General features: G+C 44.9%; 1 protein-coding gene across 1 annotated transcript in view; it reads left to right on the top strand.

Annotated features, from left to right (window-relative positions):
- Positions 1-283: 283 nt before the first annotated feature.
- The window catches only part of LOC120021180 (sister chromatid cohesion protein PDS5 homolog B-like), a 69,758-nt gene continuing 47,152 nt past the window's right edge, over positions 284-22,889 (top strand). The window contains exon 1 of the mRNA XM_038964817.1: positions 284-353. The gene's annotated coding sequence lies outside the window, so the exon portion shown is untranslated. The remainder of the gene's footprint in view (positions 354-22,889) is intronic.

The following is a 22,889-nucleotide window of genomic DNA, read 5'->3' on the forward strand; positions in this document are numbered from 1 at the left end:
ATATATATATATATATATATATATATATATATATATATATATATATATATATATAGATTCTGTAAGTCAATACAGTAATAGCCTTCTAGCCCGAAGTCCAGCGAGCTATCGACCGTTCCCCAAAAGCATGCTCAAGCGGCAGATTCGATATCCGAGCTTCATAAACTCAGGGTCGTTCCATTATTCAACCCGTCGGTGCGTTCCCTGTGTGGCTCCATAGAGGGCGCTCTGTCCCTCTCTATGGTTTTTGGCCCACGGGTGCTGTCGGAGCAAATTGGCGCCATTTTGAAGATAGGAGGGGGAAGAGAGCTGCAAGAGAGAGGATACAATTCATTGCAATTCATAAAAACAAGGTAGGAATTATCACAAGCAAACGTTATTCGTGTGGAATTCGGAGTTAATTTCGTGGTGTTTATTTTTGGAGGCACAACATTTGTCTGGATCTGTCCAGTAAAAGTGCTCCAAATCCGACGGAGCTGTCCGTGTTCCCTGCCCGTGTGTATCGGGGCTAGCTAGCTAGCGGTGTCCGCCTTGCCGCTGTTCTTACACTGGGGGTAGAGAATGGGGGCAAGTTTAGCTAACAGTATTTTTTGTTGTTGTAAATGTATCACTAGCAACGGGGTTGTAGATGGCTATGAAACGAATATATGTGCACGTTGTGCGTGGTTGATTTAATGTTCTCAACAAAATACAATTAATAGTAGCAAATGCAGGACTTGCGTGTTACTCAATGCAATTTGTATTGCTAGCTAACTAGCTACAGTACACTAACAAGCAATTCAGTCAACTAGTGGCCTTGACGTACAACTGTGCCATAACAATACGCACAGCCAGCCATTCACCCATATGAATGCGACTGCATTTACAGCGTAGCTAGCTAATGTAGCTAGTTAGCTAGCTTGCAAGAATGGCTAACTACATGCATACCTCGTGTCCATGTTGAAAATATTAGCTACTGCTCATGCGTTTTTGTGAATTAGCTAGCGTTAACTAGTTAGCATATCATATTTTCGATTTTTGTACGTGGCTGAAGTTTGATAAGGGAAGTGAATTATGTACTGTAACGCTAGCCTGGTTTGCTAGCTAGCGAGCTAAAGGAAAAGTCGAATGGCATGATTTTGATTTGGAACCAATAATTCAGACTTTTTTCCGTTTTGGTTAGCTAGTAAGATGTGTCAATGATGTAAGTCTTTGCCAAAGTTTCCAACCATCCTTTTATGAACACATCAAATATTGTCATATTTAGTTGTCCCCTTCCCCCTCCTACATACATCTTGCGTTGCTTTGTCAACAACACAGTTCTCAGTCTGTAACTTCGTGCTGTATTGATTGAACTAACGCACATGATTGCACAACCATTACGTTTCTCCCACATGCTTGTCATAAAAACCCTTTGAAAATGTGCAAATGGATGAATTGGCTTTTGACACAAGGTCTCTTTAGCAGTCTTAAAGGTCCAATGCAGCCGTTTTTATCTCAATAGCAAATCATTTCTGGGTAACAATTAGGTACCTAACTGTGATTTGTTTTCAATCAAAATGAAATAAAAATGGCTTCTTAGCAAAGAGCAATTTCTCACGTAAGAATTTATCTAGGACTGTCTGGGAGTGGTCTGAGTGGAGAGGGGAAACTGAAAACTCGTTGTTATTGGCAGATAGGTCTGGAACTGGTTCTTATTGGTGTATTAAAGATGCATTATACATATTTTTTTAAATAATTTCAACCAGTAGTTTTGAAGGTGGTGCTCGCAAGCCAAAAGTAGTCCTTGTTTTTTGTGTACTACATCATCCATTTTCGTATATGTTTTTTTAAACGTATTTTTTGCTATTCGTATTAAATGGTATGAATCCAATTCGTACTATATATTACAAAAATGTTGTGCTTAAGATCCTGGAGTGCAATCTCACTAATTTGCCCAGACCAGAACAAGCTTAAAAATCAAGACTGTCTTTTCAAACAGCTCTTTATACTAAAAAAAGGGCATTGTCGTTTTCACAATTGTACAGTTTTATTGTTACCTCAGTGTGGCTATATATATAATATAAAACACAGTAAAATCTCATTTTTGACAGCGCTGGACCTTTAAGAAATGTGCACCTTCACCTAGCTTTTAAAATATCGCCGAGTCAGACCATTACTCTGTTCCAGCTGGCAGGATGGGTACTGTTTGGCGTAACACAGAGAATTTAACCAACCTTAACTTGTCGACACTTCCTCAGGTTGTTTTAATAGTCACGTGTACAGGGTTGCAGGTGTGATTGCAGGGTACAGTGAAAATCGTAGGCGCTGAGCTCCAACATGCAGGATGAAGTGAAATAAAATAACGAAAATGGTAATTAAAAAACAACAACAATATAAACAGCACTATATCCATAATAACAGCTTTGGCATTGATTAATAAGTAAGTGTCCATTGGGGTGGAGGCAGAGTAAAAAACAGTTGAGGGGGTGGGGGGGATGACGATGGGGGAGAAGCAGCATGACCGTTGAGGGGGTGGGGGGATGACTATGGGGGAGAAGCAGCATGACTGTTGAGGGGGTGGGGGGATGACTATGGGGGAGCAGCAGCATGACTGTTGAGGGGGTGGGGGGAGCAGCAGCATGACTGTTGAGGGGGTGGGGGGATGACTATGGGGGAGAAGCAGCATGACTGTTGAGGGGGTAGGGGGATGACTATGGGGGAGAAGCAGCATGACTGTTGAGGGGGTGGGGGGATGACTATGGGGGAGAAGCAGCATGACTGTTGAGGGGGTGGGGGGATGACTATGGGGGAGCAGCAGCATGACTGTTGAGGGGGTGGGGGGATGACTATGGGGGAGAAGCAGCATGACTGTTGAGGGGGTGGGGGGATGACTATGGGGGAGCAGCAGCGTGACTGTTGAGGGGGTGGGGGGATGACTATGGGGGAGCAGCAGCATGACTGTTGAGGGGGTGGGGGATGACGATGGGGGAGCAGCAGCATGACCGTTGAGGGGGTGGGGGATGACGATGGGGGAGAAGCAGCATGACTGTTGAGGGGGTGGGGGGGTGACGATGGGGGAGAAGCAGCATGACTGTTGAGGGGGTTGGGGGATGACGATGGGGGAGCAGCAGCATGACTGTTGAGGGGGTGGGGGGAGCAGCAGCATGACCATTGGGGGGGTGGGGGGATGACGATGGGGGAGAAGCAGCATGACTGTTGAGGGGGTGGGGGGATGACGATGGGGGAGAAGCAGCATGACTGTTGAGGGGGTGGGGGGATGACGATGGGGGAGCAGCAGCATGACCGTTGAGGGGGTGGGGGGAGCAGCAGCATGACCATTGGGGGGGTGGGGGGGTGACTATGGGGGAGCAGCTGCATGACCGTTGAGGGGGTGGGGGGAGCAGCAGCATGACCATTGAAGGGGCGGGGGGATGACTATGGGGGAGCAGCAGCATGACTGTTGAGGGGGTGGGGGGAGCAGCAGCATGACCATTGAAGGGGCGGGGGGATGACTATGGGGGAGCAGCAGCATGACCATTGAAGGGGCGGGGGAATGACTATGGGGGAGCAGCTGCATGACCGTTGAGGGGGCGGGGGGATGACTATGGGGGAGCAGCAGCATGACCGTTGAGGGGGCGGGGGGATGACTATGGGGGAGCAGCAGCATGACCATTGAAGGGGCGGGGGGAATGACTATGGGGGAGCAGCAGCATGACTGTTGAGAGGGTGGGGGGGGGGCAGCAGCATGACCGTTGAGGGGGCGGGGGGATGACTATGGGGGAGCAGCAGCATGACTGTTGAGAGGGTGGGGGGAATGACCGTTGAGTGAAAAACTATATATTACATGTTTTCATATAAATATAAATAGCACTAAATACATAACATAATAACACTTATTTGTTCATCACTGCCACAGTCATGTATATAGTGCAATAAAAAAATATATATTTGTTTTTCACTCAATGGTCATTTCCCCCACCCCCTCATTCTTTACTTTCCCTCCATCCCAATATATACACTACCGTTCAAAAGTTTGAGGTCACTTAGAAATGTCCTTTGTTTTAAAGGAAAAACACTTTGTTCATTAAAATAACATCGAATTGATCGGAAATACAGTGTAGACATTGTTAATGATGTAAATGACTATTGTAGCTGGAAACGGCTGATTATTAATGGAATATCTACATAGGCGTCAAGAGTCCCATTATCAGCAACCATCACTCCTGTGTTCCAATGGCACGTTGTGTTAGCTAATCCAAGTTTATCATTTTAAAAGTCTAATTGATCATTAGAAAACCCTTTTGCAATTATGTTCGCACAGCTGAAACTGTTGTGCTGATTTTAAAGAAGCAATAAAACTGCCTTCTTTAGACTAGTTGAGTATGGGGAGCATCATCATTTGTGGGTTTGATTACAGGCTCAAAATGGCCAGAAACAAATAACTTTCTTCTGAAAATTGTCAGTCTATTCTTGTTCTGAGAAAGGAAGGCCATTTGAAGCTGTTAAGGAGCCTTTTGGACCTAAACTTGCCACTCAAGTACCGCTTGCCATGCGGTAGCAGAAAGAACTGTCTATGACTGGGGTGACTGAATTCTTTTTTTGGGGGGGTTCCTCTGACACTGCCAGTCTTTACATTTTTGCCAAGATTCTCCTGTACTGCCCGCGTCAGAGTGATGTTGAAGTGGGGAGAACAGGGCGTGGCTTGGGTGTCTAGGGTCCCTGATAATCTTCTTGGCCGTCCTGCGACACCTGGTGTTGTAGGTGTCCTGTAGGGCAGGCAGTGTTTTTAAAATTTTATTTTACCTTTATTTAAAGGCAAGTCAGTTAAGAACAAATTCTTATTTTCAATGACGGCCTAGGAACAGTGGGTTAACTGCCTTGTTCAGGGGCAGAACGATAGGTTTGTACCTTGTCAGCTCGGGGATTTGAACTTGCAACCTTTCAGTTACTAGTCCAACGCTCTAACCACTACGCTGCCGCCTCAGCGGCGTGCACCAGTTATTTATTAGAATCCCAATGGTGACTGCTAGTCTTACTCGGGTCCGACACATAGCGAAAAAATACATTACAGACAAAAGCCTTTACAATTTATATACCTTTTAAAAACATTAACATGTTGTGTGTGTGTGCATCTATCAGTTACATGTACACGTCAGTACATACACACAACAAGTAGGTCACAGAGAGGCGTTGTTCCGTGAGCTTTTGCTTTGTTTTTTGAAAACAGGTTTGCTGTTAAATTGCGATTTATATAAGATGGAAGGGAGTTCCATGCACTCATGGCTCTGTATAATACTGTACGTTTCCTTGAATTTGTTCTGGACCTGGGGACTGTGAAAAGACCCCTGGCGGTAGCTCTGGTGGGGTACGTGTGTGTGTGTCAGGTCTGGGCGGTATAATGGGGGGGAAACAATATACATTTATGTCTTCATTTATGTACCGGTTTGGATCTATACTTTACCTTCTGTACTGGTATTTTATTGTTTTCTGTGTTAAATGTATTAATTTACAAATTAGTGTCATTCCGGCAGCTGCAACGAATGAGAATAATCTCATTTTGGAATGAAAGGCGCCCCTACCAACCTTGGGGGGAAAACGATGTGCACTGCGTGATGACGCAAACACACACACTTTGGAAACACACACACTTTGGAAACAAACACACGTTTGGAAACAAACACACGTTTGGAAACAAACACACACGTTTGGAAACAAACACACACGTTTGGAAACAAACACACACGTTTGGAAACAAACACACGTTGGAAACAAATACACTTTGGAAACAAACACACTTTGGAAACAAACACCTAGAAATCAGTTAGTGGTGGAAACAAACACGATGGAGAAAAACACAAGTAATAAGAGTTTTCAAAAGAACTACTCAGCCAATTCCCGCAGCAAGTGAAGAATTTGTAGATTAAAAAGGTGCAATGTTGATAGTGTGGACATGGTTTGGTTTTAAGACAACGGACACAGAACAACAAAAAAAAACATAATTTGCAAGTTATTTGCAAGCGGTCTGTGGTTGTAAAAGGGGGAAACACAAGTTACCTCCTATAGCCACCTAAAAAGCTGCCGTGTGGTCAATGGTCATATGGTGAAAGTACGAAGAGGCGCAAAACTCCAACATCCACCCCGGTGCCAGGCCTAAAACGACATCAAGTTTGAACCAAAACACGCTGGTTGCTAGGTTCTGGCCTTTCTAGGGAGTTTTTCCGTGCTTCTACACCTGCATTGCTTGCTGTTTAGGGTTTTAGGCTGGGTTTCTGTACAGCACTTTGTGACATCAGCTGATGTAAGAAGGGCTTTATAAAATACATTTGATTTGATTGGTTGCGCCATTTTAAAAGTGGATCCCGTACGACAAGAAAAGCAAAAGATGACGGGACATTACGGATTGAAAAACGTTGGATCCCAGGTATGTACTGCCTAGCCGAAAATACTTTAGCGGGACAGTCTTGCCAAATAAGTACACTGAATGCCATGAAAGAGTGAAGAGGGAGATTTGAAAACATGATACACGTTGCCAGCACAACGGACCTATGGTCAAGCCCAACATCCGAGCCTTACTTTACCCTAACTGCATTTTATAACCGATGCCTGGGAGCTGAAGAGAATATGTTTGCAAACATTCCCCCCCGCCCCCCCCCCCCCCCCCCCCCCCCCCCCCCTCCCCCCGGAGGACCATACAGGAGAATTGCTTGCCCGAGGGCTGAGAGATGCCCTAGAATTATGGGGACTGAAAGAAGAGCAAAGTGTGTGTTTTACAACTGACAACGAATATAACATAGTAAAAGCCATGGAGCTGAACAGCTGGACAAGACTGCAGTGGTTTGGTCACCGTCTTCACCTGGCCATCGGTACGTTTTTAAATAGTTGCCATTATATTTTCGCAAATATGTGGCTACTGTTATAAACTTTCAGGATGCTAGTTAAATTCATATTTAATCAATAACTATCTAGCCTAGCATTGCTGGCCAATTGTTGGATTCAAAACTGCAGTGTTCATCACATGACTTGAAATATATTTATTTTACTGTATTTAATGAATGTAGATCAATCCATTAAATCACAATTACTGTAATTAAAATTTGCACCCAATAATGGAAAACGGTTAAATTAAATTTCATATTTGTGTAATATATCTATTATTTATTATCTAGTGGTTTACTTTTTGCTTCTCATTTCTATTCTGTCATTTGAATATAAGGGAAAAAGCTGTTAATATTGTCAATTGTTTTGTTGGTATTTTTACAGAGAGAAGTGTTAAAGATCCCAGGTTGACCAGTTGCTGTCTGCAAGAGAGTAGTCAATGACTTTTCTATGGCCTGGGAGGGGGAAAAAAGCTATGAAAACTGCACAAGTTGCTGAACTTGACTTGCCTGACCACTCACTTGTCATTGAAACTCCAACCAGGTGGGGCTCACGTCAGAAGATGATCCAGAGAGTGCTTTGAACAGGAGAAGGCTGTAACTCGGGTCCTGGCTGCAGACAAGTAAATCAGGCACCTTGTGCCTACATGGCAGGACATACAAGTCCTTGAGTCAATCAACAAAGCCCTGGCTCCCCTGCAGCAGTTCACTGACGCCTTGTCCGGAGAAGATTATTTCAGTGTCTCCTACCTGCAGCCTGCTTAAATCCAGCTGTTCAACGTCACTGTTTTGACTCTGGAAGATGACTCACCCCTAACAAAGGACATCAAGAGGACCATCCTTGATTATCTGAACGAAAACAAATACTCAGATCCAATCACAGATGACCTGTTGGACGTAGCGTCCTTCCTAGAACCCGGTTGGACTGCATAAATACAAGAGCAGCAGCTTCATAGACTGCTGACAGAGCAGGTGCCAGCCATCGGAGATACAGATGAATCACAGGTCAGGAGCACCAGACCCAGTGGAAACAAAGAAGATTAAGAAGACGCTTTAAAAAAATAAATACAAAAAAGGAGACACACCAGCAGCTTTCCCTGTCTGACAAAGGGGCCATTTGAAGCTGAGCTGAATAGCTACCTGTGGACTGTTGCTGCTGACAGGTGAGGCAGATCCTCTGGAGTGGTGGCGGGTCCATGAAGAGAACTTTCCAAGAGTGAGCAAACTGGCCAAGAAATACCTGTGCATTCCAGCCACTAGTTCACCTTCCGAAAGGGCCTTCAGCACTGGTGGCAATGTGGTGACAGATACAGTAGATAGGGTTGTTCTCCTTTCCCATAACCTGTATGATAACCAATATGATTGTTGGTTCTATAGCAGGAGTTAACAACCTGGTTAAATGGAAAGTGTGACATTTTGGTCATTCCTAAGCCCCTATTTGAAGCTGTGGTCTTTCCCTGTTTGACTTGAATATTTACATTATTTATTTGGAATTCTTGGAAGTTATTCTGTTTGGTAACATTCAATAGCCTTCGCGATTTGCGCAACATGTGAAATAGTTATTTGTATGTTATTTATTTTCACGGTGGTACCATAACATGCCACGGCGTAGTACTGAAGCCATAGACAGTGGATAGGCTTGTTTTCCTTGCCCATAACTGTCACACTGTGAATATATTTAAGCCATATCGTCCCCAGTCCTAGTGTCAGTGCTGTGTGTAAGTTGACTATGCAAACTATTTGGAATTTCAGACATTGCGTCAATTCTTGTTTTTGTAAGAAACAAATCAGTCTTTCCTCGACTCTTAGCCAAGAGAGACTAGCATGCATAGTATTTATATCAGCCCTCTGATTACAATGAAGAGCAAGACGTGCCGCTCTGTTCTGGGCCAGCTGCAGCTTAACTAGGTCTTTCTCTCACAGCACTTGACCATATGACTGGACAATAATCAAGATTAAACTAGAGTCTGCAGGACTTGCTTTGTGAAGTCTTTACAACCCTAGAAATCTATATGTTTTGACCATGACAGTTTACAATCGAAGGTAACCAACTAATTTAGGCTCCTCAAATCAAATTTTATTACAGTGAAATGCTTACTTACAAGCCCTTAACCAAAAGTGCAGTTCAAGAAATAGAGTTAAGAAAAGATTTAGAGAATAAAGTAAAAATAAAAAGTAACACAGTAGAATTACATAACAGTAACGAGGCTGTATACATGGGGCACTGGTACCGACTAAATGTGCAGGGGTACAGGTTAGAGGTCATTTGTACATGTCGGTAGGGGCAAAGTGACTATGCATAGATGATAAACAGCAAGTAGCAGCAGTGTAAAAACAAAAAGGGGGGGTTCAATGTCATAATCCGGTGGCCATTTGATCAATTGTTCAGCAGTCTTATGGCTTGGGGGTAGAAGCTGTTAAGGAGCTTTTTGGACCTATACTTGGCACTCCGGTACCGCTTGCCGTGCGGTAGCAGAGAGAACAGTCTATGACTTGGGTGACTGGAGTCTGACAATTTGGGCCTTCCTCTGACACAGCCTGGTATAGAGGTCCTGGATGTCAGGAAGCTTGGCCCCAGTGATGTACTGGGTCGTACGCACTACCCTCTGTAGTGCCTTACGGTCAGATACAGAGCAGTTGCCATACCAGGCAGTGATGCAACCTGTCAGGATTACGCTCGATGGTGAAGCTGTACAATTTGAGGATCTGGGGACCTATGCCGAATCATTTGTCTCCTGCTGGGGGGTGTTGTCGTGCCCTCTTCACGACTGTCTTGATGTGTTTGGACCATGATAGCCACACCATTCATTACCAGATTCACCTGAGGTCTAGAAGTTATGGAATGATTTGTACCAAATACAATGCCCTTAGTTTTAGAGACGTTCAGGACCAGTTTATTACTGGCCACCCATTCCAAAACAGACTGTCATTGGTAAAAATCGAAAAGAGTAGACTCCTCTTGTTTTTAACTCCATATATCCCATATCTTTTCAGCTGCAGAGGTCAGAGGTCGTCATCTCCCTAAATGGGCGATGGTCTATTCCCATGCTCCTAACGTTTTGCGGTAGTTGAACACAAGACAATTATAATTACAGAGATGTAGTGCAGGCTTTAGTCAAAATTACTTCCATTACATGAATATTTCCTAAATGCTATTGTAAACAACCTTTTTTGAGTAATCGCCCACAGCTTAGTCTGACACTCAGACATTGTATTGATTAGCCTTAAAGATCTAGCCTACTGCAAATGAGTGTGAACCTAATTGAACTTGGTCTTAATTCAGGTTTGCTGGCTACTGAATTGCACGTTTACCCCCACACCTACATGATATTACAGTATATTCTTTGTGTCGGACTCATTTTCCCGCTAATTGCCTTATGGATCAAACATTCGCGTGTAGCTTACTGCCTTGTGCACATTGCTACGCTTATTATGTGAAGAAATAGTTTATCAACATTTTAAGCTAAACCTTCTGATCTGTTGCATCAGACAATTTTTTTATGTTTATTTTGTATGTAGCCTTGGCCTACTGGTTGTATGAATTTGGGATATATCTTCCCACAACTGCCCCAGAGTCTGTTGGGAATAGTTTATTTACTTCTCGACAAGTTGTCCAATAGAATGATAACTTTTCTATTATGGGGGGATAGTAGATTGACATAGGCTAGTGATTTTGTTGTTCGTTACTCGTCTTGTTGGTTGAGGGAAATGTAAATGTGGGCATCGGGAATTTGGTAAGAAGGGATCTCACATTTGTTGCTTCCTCAACTTGCATGTTCTGTTAACTGACTTGCCGAGTTAAATAAAGGCTAAAAAAATTATTTAAAAAACTGATTGGTGAATTAAAACTGCAATGTGTACCTTTTTGGGGTGACCTGACCAAATTCACATAGAAATGTGAGTTATAGATTTGCCATTTTCACTATGTGTTCGGTTTCTATGCTTCCCTTTTAAGTTTTTTTTTTTTTGCGTCTTTTGCTTTCAGTTTTGTACACCAGTTTCTAACAGCTGAAAATACAATATTTTAGGATTAATGAAAATATATTTCACACCGGTTTAGATGGTACAATGATTCTCTACACCAGTGTTTCCCAACCCTGGTCCTCCAATACCCCCAACAGTACACAGTTTCCCAACCCTGGTCCTCCAATACCCCCAACAGTACACAGTTTCCCAACCCTGGTCCTTTAGTACCCCCAACAGTACACAGTTTCCCAACCCTGGTCCTCCAATACCCCCAACAGTACACAGTTTCCCAACCCTGGTCCTTTAGTACCCCCAACAGTACACAGTTTCCCAACCCTGGTCCTCCAGTACCCCCAACAGTACACAGTTTCCCAACCCTGGTCCTTTAGTACCCCCAACAATACACAGATTCCCAACCCTGGTCCTCCAGTACCCCCAACACTACACAGTTTCCCAACCCTGGTCCTCCAGTACCCCCAACAGTACACAGTTTCCCAACCCTGGTCCTTTAGTACCCCCAACAATACACAGATTCCCAACCCTGGTCCTCCAGTAACCCCAACACTACACAGTTTCCCAACCCTGGTCCTTTAGTACCCCCAACACTACACAGTTTCCCAACCCTGGTCCTTTAGTACCCCCAACAGTACACAGCTTCCCAACCCTGGTCCTTTAGTACCCCCAACAGTACACAGCTTCCCAACGCTGGTCCTCCAGTACCCCAACACTACACAGTTTCCCAACCCTGGTCCTCCAGTACCCCCAACACTACACAGTTCCGTTTTAGCCCTTGACAAACACACCTCATACAACCCATTGAGGGTTTGATGATTAGTTGACAAGTTGAATCAGGTGTGCTTATCCAGGATTACAATTAAAAATGTATACTGTTGGGGGTACCGGAAGACCCGGGTTGGAAACACTGCTCTACTCTAGCCATTGCTCATAAACTGAAATTAGGCAAACTATTAGAATTTTAGCAACCAGGAAATGGTGGGGAGATTTCTGCATATTGCATCTTTAAAGTAATATTTGCAACAGGAGTTTGATTTTGGTCATTGTGTCAATTCATCCATTTTTCAATACTGCACCTTTCTGTTTGGATGAATGAGCTAGCTTGGCGCTGCTGATTTTCTCAGCTAGACATTCCTTGGCTTTGTGGCGGTGCTCGTGGCTCAGGCGGTGAGTGGTGGTTGCCATAGCAGCAGCTTTGCTATGTAGCAGGACTATCAGGAAAGCCGGTAGGGAAGAGCCGATGGACTAGAAAAGGCCCATATCGACCCGACGTATCGGCTGAGCTGTTTTTATTTTATTATTTATTTAATGTAACATTTATTTAACTAGTCAAGTCGGTTAAGAACAAATTCTAATTTATAATGACGGCCAAACCCGGACGATGCTGGACCAATTGTGTGCCGCCCTATGGGACTCCCAATCACGGCCGGGTTGTGATACAGCCTGGAATCGAACCAGAGTGTCTGTAGTGACGCCTCTAGCGCTGAGATGCAATGCCTTAGAACGCTGCGCCTCTCAGGAGCCCCGAGTTAAACATAACATTCAACATTTTTATATTTAGAATTTAAATGATCAAATTAAAATCAGACTTTTTCCTAGTTTGAGTTGATCAGTTTCGGTCCAGGTGGGGTAAAGGGGATGTTTGACAATAAGAACTGCATTCCGAAGTCATATATAGGCGAATAAATTAACTTCTACTGCTCTAGATGATGCATCATGGGTGAATAAAACTTTATTTAAAAACATTGGGGTTTTTACAGGAACTTAAAAGTGTTATGGTAATGAGATGTAGTTTTTTACAGGAACGTAAAAAGGTGTTATGGTAATGAGATGTAGTTTTTACAGGAACGTGAAAAAGTGTCATGGTAATGAGACATGTCCACAGACATTGTTTGTACGTAATACATGTAGTAGTATAGCATCTTAATGATTTATAGACAAACCACAGCAACATCATTTTATAAATTGATCCAAGAATTCAATCACGATGCATTTCTTTAATGAGAATTTGGGGGTAAAAATGTATAATAAAAAAAACAATCTGGCTAAAATGTATTTAAAATAAGAAACTTAGACATCTTAGTCCTCAGAATGATAGTTGATTTTTTGCAGATGCATCATGGTTTTGTCACTCAATGTGCTACAGACGTTTTAAAACGGGTTTCATGAGAATCTCCCATCTCTCTAAAGGTAAAGAAGACATTGCTTGTCTTCCAAGTCGGTAATTGAGGAAAACGTTTTGCGACAGAATACACCCTTGCTGAACACAACCTTGACATTCCCCCTTTTGAGTTCTCTCTCTCCTTTCAGAGATATCTCTCTCTCTCCTTTCAGAGATCTCTCTCTCTCTCTCCTTTCAGAGATCTCTCTCTCTCTCTCCTTTCAGAGATCTCTCTCTCTCTCTCCTTTCAGAGAGATCTCTCTCTCTCCTTTCAGAGAGATCTCTCTCTCTCCTTTCAGAGAGATCTCTCTCTCTCTCCTTTCAGAGAGATCTCTCTCTCTCTCCTTTCAGAGAGATCTCTCTCTCTCTCTCCTTTCAGAGATCTCTCTCTCCTTTCAGAGATCTCTCTCTCTCTCCTTTCAGAGATCTCTCTCTCTCTCCTTTCACTCATACTCCTGTCTTTCTTTCAGTCACCGATCCTCTCTGCCTATCTCTCCCCTCTTGACTGCAGCAGTGTAACAGTCTGTCTCTTTGTAATGCATGATGCCCGGCTGCCTTTCCCTCCAGAAGCTCCCTCCAGATAAGCACATTGACTTCACTCACTGGCATCAGTGACTTGCCAAGTTGCCAATTCTCCCTCTACCCCGCCTCTCTCTCTCTCTCCCCCTCCTTTCTTCTTTCTTTCTTTCCCCCCTCTTTCTTTTGCAGACAGACCCCCCCCCCCCCCCACCACCCCCATTGGTAACCATGGTTATCATGTTTCCAGGGACACAGTTAAAGGAAATCTCCACCCCAAAACTGTATGTTGGCATTGGTTATTATTAGTCCATTGTTGATAGTCCCAAAATATTTTGCATGTCAGCAATCAAGTTTTCGAGATATCACTTTCGAAATACAGCCACTATGATGCATATTGCATCATATGATGCTGTGTTTTATATACACACACACACACACACACACACACACAGAACTGTAATGTTAGAGAGAAAGAGGGGGGAAGAAAGGGAGAGACAAAGAGGAGGGAGAGTTGGAAACTTGGCAAGTCACTGATGCCAGTGAGTGAAGTCAATGTGGATATCTGGTCTAGGTTAGAGAGAGGTTCATGTCTGTTTACTCAGACCCTTGGCTCCTCTAGTAAGAGGAGAGGTAGGGGTGGGAGAAGGGGGAGGTAGGGGTGGGAGAAGGGGGAGGGGGGGGGGGTGGGGGGTGGGAGAAGGGGGAGGTGGGGGGAAGAGGAAGGGAGGGTGGGGGAGAAGAGACGGGAAGAAGAGGGGTGGGAGGGAAAGAGGAGATGGGGGAGGGAAAGAGAGGAGAGGGGAAGAAGAAAGATATATTGTGGCGATATTGACCTTTTCTAGTCTTGGTTAACGGCCCTTTATCGGCTTGGCCGATAATCCCTCTACATAGCAAAAACATGCAGATGTACAGTTGAAGTGGGAAGTTTACATACACTTAGGTTGGAGTCATTAAAACTCGTTAAAACTCCATAAATTACTTGTTAACAATTTCTTGTTGGCAAGTCGGTTACGACATCTACTTTGTGCATGACGCAAGTAATTTTTCAAAAAATTGTTTACAGACAGATTATTTCACTTATAATTCACTGTATCACAATTCCAGTGGGTCAGAAGTTTACATACATGAAGTTGACTGTGCCTTTAAACAGCTTGGAAAATTCCAGAAAATGTCATGGCTTTAGAAGCTTCTGATAGGCTAATTGACATAATTTGAGTCAATTGGAGGTGTACCTGTGGATGTATTTCAAGGCCTACCTTCAAACTCAGTGCCTCTTTGCTTGAGATCATGGGAAAATCAAAAGAAATCAGCGAAGACCTCAGACATTTTTTGACTTCCACAAGTCTGGTTCATCCTTGGGAGCAATTTCCAAACGCCTGAAGGTACCACGTTCATCTGTACAAACAATAGTACGGAAGTATAAACACCATGGGACCACGCAGCCGTCATACCGCTCAGGAAGGAGATGCGTTCTGTCTCCTAGAGATGAACGTACTTTGGTGTGAAAAGGGTAAATCAATCCCAGAACAACAGCAAAGGACCTTGTGAAGATGCTGGAGGAAACAGGTACAAAAGTATCTATATCCACAGTAAAACGAGTCCTATATCGACATAACAAGGAAGAAGCCACTGTTCCAAAACCGCCATAAAAAAGCCAAACTACGGTTTGCAACTGTACATAGGGACAAAGATTGTACTTTTTGGTGAAATGTCCTCTGTTCTGATGAAGCAAAAATAGAACTGTTTGGCCATAATGACCATCGTTATGTTTGGAGGAAAAAGGGGGAGGCTTGCAAGCCGAAGAACACCATCCCAACCGTGAAACACGGGGGTGTCAGCATCATGTTGTGGGGGTGCTTTGCTGCAGGAGGGACTGGTGCACTTCACAAAATAGATGGCATCATGAGTTAGGAAAATGATGTGGATATATTGAAGCAATATCTCAAGACATCAGTCAGGAAGTTAAAGCTTGGTCGCAAATGGGTCTTCCAAATGGACAATGACCCCAAGCATACTTCCAAAGTTGTGGCAAAATGGCTTAAGGACAACAAAGTCAAGGTATTGGAGTGGCCATCACAAAGCCCTGACCTCTATCCTATAGAACATTTGTGGGCAGAACTGAAAAAGCGTGTGCGAGCAAGGATGCCTACAAACCTGACTCAGTTACACCAGCTCTGTCAGGAGGAATGGGCCAAAATTCACCCAACTTATTGTGGGAAGCTTGTGGAAGGCTACCCAAAACATTTGACCCAAGTTAAACAATTTAAAGGCAATGGTAACAAATACTAATTGAGTGTATGTAAACTTCTGATCCACTGGGAATGTGATGAAAGAAATAAAAGCTGAAATAAATCATTCTTTCTACTATTATTCTGACATTTCACATTCTTAAAATAAAGTGGGGATCCTAACTGACCTAAAACAGGGCATTTTTACTAGGATTAAATGTCAGGAATTGTGAAACTGAGTTTAAATGTATTTGGCTAAGGTGTATGTAAACTTCCGACTTCAACTGTAGGTCTACACCATCGTTCTTACCTAAAAACTATGGGCAGATTTGAGTCATTCAGACAGAACGTGCATCGTCGTTTCCTCTTTGTTCCTGCGTCCGCTCTCCTTGTTAGATATTATGCACATTCATGGTTTGGTAGGAAATGTTACCACCTTTTGATCTAGCTCTAACAGTAGCAGTAAACGGCACCATGTGATATGAGCAGTGGAGACAGATGTGAAAGTGAGCAGAGTTAGACCCTTGCTCTATCCAATCGTAGCAGTAGGATCAAGTTACAACCCACCCATTTCTTGACAGATAGTTGAACTAGCCAATCAAATGTCGTCCTGGCAGCTGAGTTGTTTAGAGATGCATCCTGACATCTGAAAGAAAATCCTGATCATGGAAAATGACAAAGAAATACTAGTTTCATAAGCATCTGTGATCACAAGTCATGACGTTACGTTGGACCCGTTTTTGCATTGAATAGATGTTATTTTATATTGTCAAACTAACAGCAGTGCCTATATGATGTCCTTCCATACAGGCGTGACCTGCTGGACTGGTGCTTCTTTGTAAATGTTGTTGATCAGTTGTTAATGGAAGTCCCAAATGAAAGACAGATGTTTGTAGTCTGTAGACTCCACTGATCAGCTAAAACAAGATCAGTAAGTCAATGCACACACCCCTATTGAATATGCCTTCACCTGTATTGTGTGCAGGCCTATGTCATCTTGATTTACCCAGGTTATCAGGAGATTTACCATTCAAATACATGTATTACCGCTATGTAGTTAGAATGGTCAAAACGAAGTGAATTGTACTGTTTGATTTTAAAATGGATGCATTAATGTACACATGGCTGTCTCTGGGAAAATGTGTCAACATTTTCTAATTTTATGATATTGAATATCGGCTTAAAATAACGTCCATCTAGCTTCTTGACCCCCAAAAATCGGTATCTGCATCATCCTTAAAGAAATCTATAATGGTCTTTCTCAACAACAAACAAAATACTGCCGTTTTGGTGAACGTACAGCCAACTAGTGCAAATATAATACTGTGATACTGTCAAAACGATACAATATATCGGCAAAAATAATATCCCGATTTGTAACGGCATCGTCGCGTCTTGTTTTCATTAATTGAATGGAACAATCTTTTTCGTTTTCGTTTTTCTTCCTGGGTCTATTTAGTCAGTTATCATCTCGTCAACTGCCACTGAAAAAATAGGTGTTTTGACAAATATTTCTGGCACTATTTTTCGTTGACGAAATGAATATTGTGTAGAATAGATCAGATTCCTGTAGAATAGATCAGATTCCTGTAGAAGAGATCAGATTCCTGTAGAAGAGATCAGATTCCTGTAGAAGAGATCAGATTCCTGTAGAAGAGATCAGATTCCTGTAGAAGAGATCAGATTCCTGTCGAATAGATCAGATTCCTGTCGAATAGGGAATCATTTCAACTCTCTACATTACATTTCTATCTGCAGCATTCTATGTGTTTCAGTACATTGAAAGAACACACCCCTGGTCTAAGTTGCTGAGTATTCCCCTCAGCCCTGGTCCTCAGCCCTGGTCTAAGTTGCTGAGTACGCCCCTCAGCCCTGGTCCTCAGTCCTGGTCTAAGTAGCTGAGTATTCCCCTCAGCCCTGGTCCTCAGCCCTGGTCTAAGTTGCTGAGTACGCCCCTCAGCCCTGGTCCTCAGCCCTGGTCTAAGTTGCTGAGTACGCCCCTCAGCCCTGGTCCTCAGCCCTGGTCTAAGTTGCTGAGTACGCCCCTCAGCCCTGGTCCTCAGCCCTGGTCTAAGTTGCTGAGTACGCCCCTCAGCCCTGGTCCTCAGCCCTGGTCTAAGTTGCTGAGTACGCCCCTCAGCCCTGGTCCTCAGCCCTGGTCTAAGTTGCTGAGTACGCCCCTCAGCCCTGGTCCTCAGCCCTGGTCTAAGTTGCTGAGTACGCCCCTCAGCCCTGGTCCTCAGCCCTGGTCCTCAGCCCTGGTCTAAGTTGCTGAGTACGCCCCTCAGCCCTGGTCCTATACCCTGGTCTAAGTTGCTGAGTATGCCCCTCAGCCCTGGTCTAAATAGCTGAGTACGCCCCTCAGCCCTGCTCTAGGCTGATAAGGGATTGGGTTCTTCTCTGGCAGCAGCCGTGGGTTGAAACGAGGTCAGAGACAGAACAGTCTGGCAGACTGTGTGTGTGTGTGTGTGTGTGTGTGTGTGTGTGTGTGTGTGTGTGTGTGTGTGTGCGTGCTGCGCTACCCTGTTGAAGCAGGTTGTGGTTGAAATCTCAGTGCAGCAGCATATTTCTGGTTGCCTTGGCGGTATTTGGCTGCTGGGGTGAATGGTATGGTGGTAAGGTATAGAGACTAACAGTAAAGTATAACTAGCTGAATTTAGGCTAACAGGCAAGTATAACTGATGCAGTTATGTGGGAAATATGACTGTCCTGCATAATCCATGTGGCCCTGCTGCTAGAACACCAGGGAGTAGGGACGGTTTCCCTGACCCAGGCTCTGCGTCCCAAATGCCATCCTAATCGGCAGCCATATAATGCACTAATTTTGACCAGGGAACACTAGGACTATGTAGGAAATAGGCTGGCATTTGGTACTTAACTCCAGATTACTGGTAAACCTTTTCCTGGACCAGAAAACACTGTCAATAGAGATTCTCCACTGGGCATGCTTTCTAATCCAGGAGTAGGTTTAATCTGGGTCCAGAGAACTGTCCGTATATAATACGGTTAAGAGGCATCTAGATTTTCATACAGTCAGACCGTTTCTGTACCGTATGGGGTACAGGAAGTGCACACAAATGGTGCGCTATTTCAACAAAAATGTGTATACATACATTTAGGCAACAGGGATCTTCATCCAGGAGGGGGTTGAATATCTCTGCTGTAACCAAGAAGATCTTGACATCTAGCCACTTAGCTAGCAAGTCAGCAAACCAAATGCATAGCTGGAACCCTAAGCTGGATATCATTTGACACATCTTAGATTTCTTATAGACATACTTTACTTTATATTTAGTTATAAGCAGTGGCGTAGCACGCACCCCCGGAGTAAACGGTGTTGAAAATGACGTTATGTCACTATGGCCGGACAGTGACGTTATGTCACTATGGCCGGGCAGTGACGTTATGTCACTATGGCCGGGCAGTGACGTTATGTCACTATGGCCGGGCAGTGACGTTATGTCACTATGGCCGGACAGTGACGTTATGTCACTATGGCCGGACAGTGGCGTTATGTCACTATGGCCGGACAGTGGCGTTATGTCACTATGGCCGGACAGTGGCGTTATGTCACTATGGCCGGACAGTGGCGTTATGTCACTATGGCCGGACAGTGGCGTTATGTCACTATGGCCGGACAGTGGCGTTGTGTCACTATGGCCGGACAGTGACGTTGTGTCACTATGGCCGGACAGTGACGTTGTGTCACTATGGCCGGACAGTGACGTTGTGTCACTATGGCCGGACGGTGACGTTGTGTCACTATGGCCGGACGGTGACGTTGTGTCACTATGGCCGGACGGTGGCGTTGTGTCACTATGGCCGGACGGTGGCGTTGTGTCACTATGGCCGGACGGTGGCGTTGTGTCACTATGGCCGGACGGTGGCGTTGTGTCACTATGGCCGGACGGTGGCGTTGTGTCACTATGGCCGGACGGTGGCGTTGTGTCACTATGGCCGGACGGTGGCGTTGTGTCACTATGGCCGGACGGTGGCGTTGTGTCACTATGGCCGGACGGTGGCGTTGTGTCACTATGGCCGGACGGTGGCGTTGTGTCACTATGGCCGGACGGTGGCGTTGTGTCACTATGGCCGGACGGTGGCGTTATGTCACTATGGCCGGACGGTGGCGTTATGTCACTATGGCCGGACGGTGGCGTTATGTCACTATGGCCGGACGGTGGCGTTATGTCACTATGGCCGGACGGTGGCGTTATGTCACTATGGCCGGACGGTGGCGTTATGTCACTATGGCCGGACGGTGGCGTTATGTCACTATGGCCGGACGGTGGCGTTATGTCACTATGGCCGGACGGTGGCGTTATGTCACTATGGCCGGACGGTGGCGTTATGTCACTATGGCCGGACGGTGGCGTTATGTCACTATGGCCGGACGGTGGCGTTATGTCACTATGGCCGGACGGTGGCGTTATGTCACTATGGCCGGACGGTGGCGTTATGTCACTATGGCCGGACGGTGGCGTTATGTCACTATGGCCGGACGGTGGCGTTATGTCACTATGGCCGGACGGTGGCGTTATGTCACTATGGCCGGACGGTGGCGCTATGTCACTATGGCCGGACGGTGGCGCTATGTCACTATGGCCGGACGGTGGCGCTATGTCACTATGGCCGGACGGTGGCGCTATGTCACTATGGCCGGACGGTGGCGCTATGTCACTATGGCCGGACGGTGGCGCTATGTCACTATGGCCGGACGGTGGCGCTATGTCACTATGGCCGGACGGTGGCGCTATGTCACTATGGCCGGGCGGTGGCGCTATGTCACTATGGCCGGGCGGTGGCGCTATGTCACTATGGCCGGGCGGTGGCGCTATGTCACTATGGCCGGGCGGTGGCGCTATGTCACTATGGCCGGGCGGTGGCGCTATGTCACTATGGCCGGGCGGTGGCGTTATGTCACTATGGCCGGGCGGTGGCGTTATGTCACTATGGCCGGGCGGTGGCGTTATGTCACTATGGCCGGGCGGTGGCGTTATGTCACTATGGCCGGGCGGTGGCGTTATGTCACTATGGCCGGGCGGTGACGTTATGTCACTATGGCCGGGCGGTGACGTTATGTCACTATGGGTACGCTACGGATTTTAAAATTCCAACACGAAACCTTCTCTGGCGATAGTTTCGAAGCGCCACTTAACGGGCATTTTACTAGTCTGAAGGAATGCCGCTTCTGAAGTGGGACTAACGTCCATCACCAGAACTGTTAATCAAATAATCTCGAGCTGCAGATCGCTCTCCTAAAAAAGTACTTTCAAGTTTAAATACCGAGACATTTCGTAAAAAGAAAACGTATCTTCCGCTAGGAATCGTCTCCTAAGATGTAGTATTTTTGGAACGGGGGGGAGATTAATTAGTTGCCGTTCTTTTGAGAATGCAAACAATCGGATATTTCATGGCAAGCTAGCGAGGGACGGAGAGAGAGGGGAGAGGCACAGTATAGGCAGGTCGGCCACCGTGCAGTAGGCCTATCTATCAGCAATCAAAAGCTCTATCTCGCAATGGAATGCTGTATTTAGCAATTTCTTGGCTTGCAATGTCTCTCAATTTAAGTGAAGCAGGGCCTATCATCAATGAATAGGCTAGGATATTCTACTCCGAAGACTGAGCACACGCTCCTTGCATCATTAGTAAAGAGAAAGCAGGCGAGACCCCCCCCCAAAAAAGTTTTCCGGTATACATTTTTCTTTACGTTAAGGATACCAATTTTGTTTTAAATGTTTTACCGTTTACACCTCTAGTCTTGATAATGGAATGGGAGCGTGAAAGAGGACAGGGATTTTCTGGCGAGCACTACCAGCCTAGACACACTGTCCAAAATACCATGACCTCACACTCAGAATAGCCTACCTGGTTCAATATTTCACAGGCTCTCAGAGCTTGACATTTTGTCTGACGGTGTGTTTTCTCTTTGCGTTGCTGGTTTATTGGACTGGTTGAAATGTGTTCTTTCTCTCTTTTTTCCGGAGAGAGAGATTCTCTGGTGAGCACTATCGTCCTAGACACATGGGTTGCATCTAAAATGGTACCCTATTCCCTATATAGTGCACTACTTTTGGCCAGGGGGCCCTATGGCGCACCCTATTCCCTAGTGCACTACTTTTGACCACACCCTATTCCCTATATAGTGCACTACTTTTGACCAGACCCTATTCCCTATATAGTGCACTACATTTGACCAGAGCCCTATGGCGCACCCTATTCCCTATATAGTGCACTACTTTTGACCACACCTTATTCCCTATATAGTGCACTACTTTTGACCAGACCCTGTGGGCCCTGGGCAAAATTGGTGCATTATAGGGAACGGGGTTTGGGATGCCGCCATGGTCCGAAGTACCATTACCTCAGTCTCTCAGAATAGCCTACCTCGTTCAATATTTCAGAGACTCTCCAAGCTTGATGCTATGCTGTATGATGTTACGTTTCCTCTAGTCCTTTGTGGTTTATAGGATTGGTTTAGGCCTTTAGCCCGTTTGAAATTGTGCTAGGTTTTTCATTTTCCCCATCTCTCCACGCTAACATTAGAAACCAGAGTTCAGTACCATGGTTTCCCCTATATTAATGTTGATCGTTGCCACTACTCCTAACAAATCTTAGGGGAAACGCCTGATCTTGTTTGAAATCTTTATATCACATTTATTTTAGCATAGAGTCCCATTGAGACCAAGATCTCTTCTACAAGTAGCCCTGTACACAATTTATAAATACAACGTCATACAAATATAGACGATTACAACTCAAGAGAAACAATCACACTCTTCTAGGGCTGTTCCCGACCCCCAAAAATATTGGCTAACCGAAAGTCGTCTGTACTTTCGACCAATCGATTGGTAGACATTTTAAAACGTGCATTTTTCCATATAGAAACACCCTATGTGTTTTATTAAAATCAACTACATGTGCATTGATCTTGTCTGATGCTTTAAGCACACTGTTTGATGAAATAAGACGACAATGACTAGAGGGAGCAAGAGATCAAGATAACCGGAAGAAAAAACCCTGACCTGACCCAACCACCCTCCCGCTCCATCTGGCCTTCGCAGATTTTGCCGTCGTCACTGTCCTGAACTTCCTAGTAATAAGTCGACAACCTTTCTCATGTGGAATAGCAATTTATCTTACCATTTCTACTGATCTCTATGC

This window comes from Salvelinus namaycush, chromosome 26, assembly GCF_016432855.1.
Source record: "Salvelinus namaycush isolate Seneca chromosome 26, SaNama_1.0, whole genome shotgun sequence".
Taxonomy (NCBI): Eukaryota; Metazoa; Chordata; class Actinopteri; order Salmoniformes; family Salmonidae; genus Salvelinus; species Salvelinus namaycush.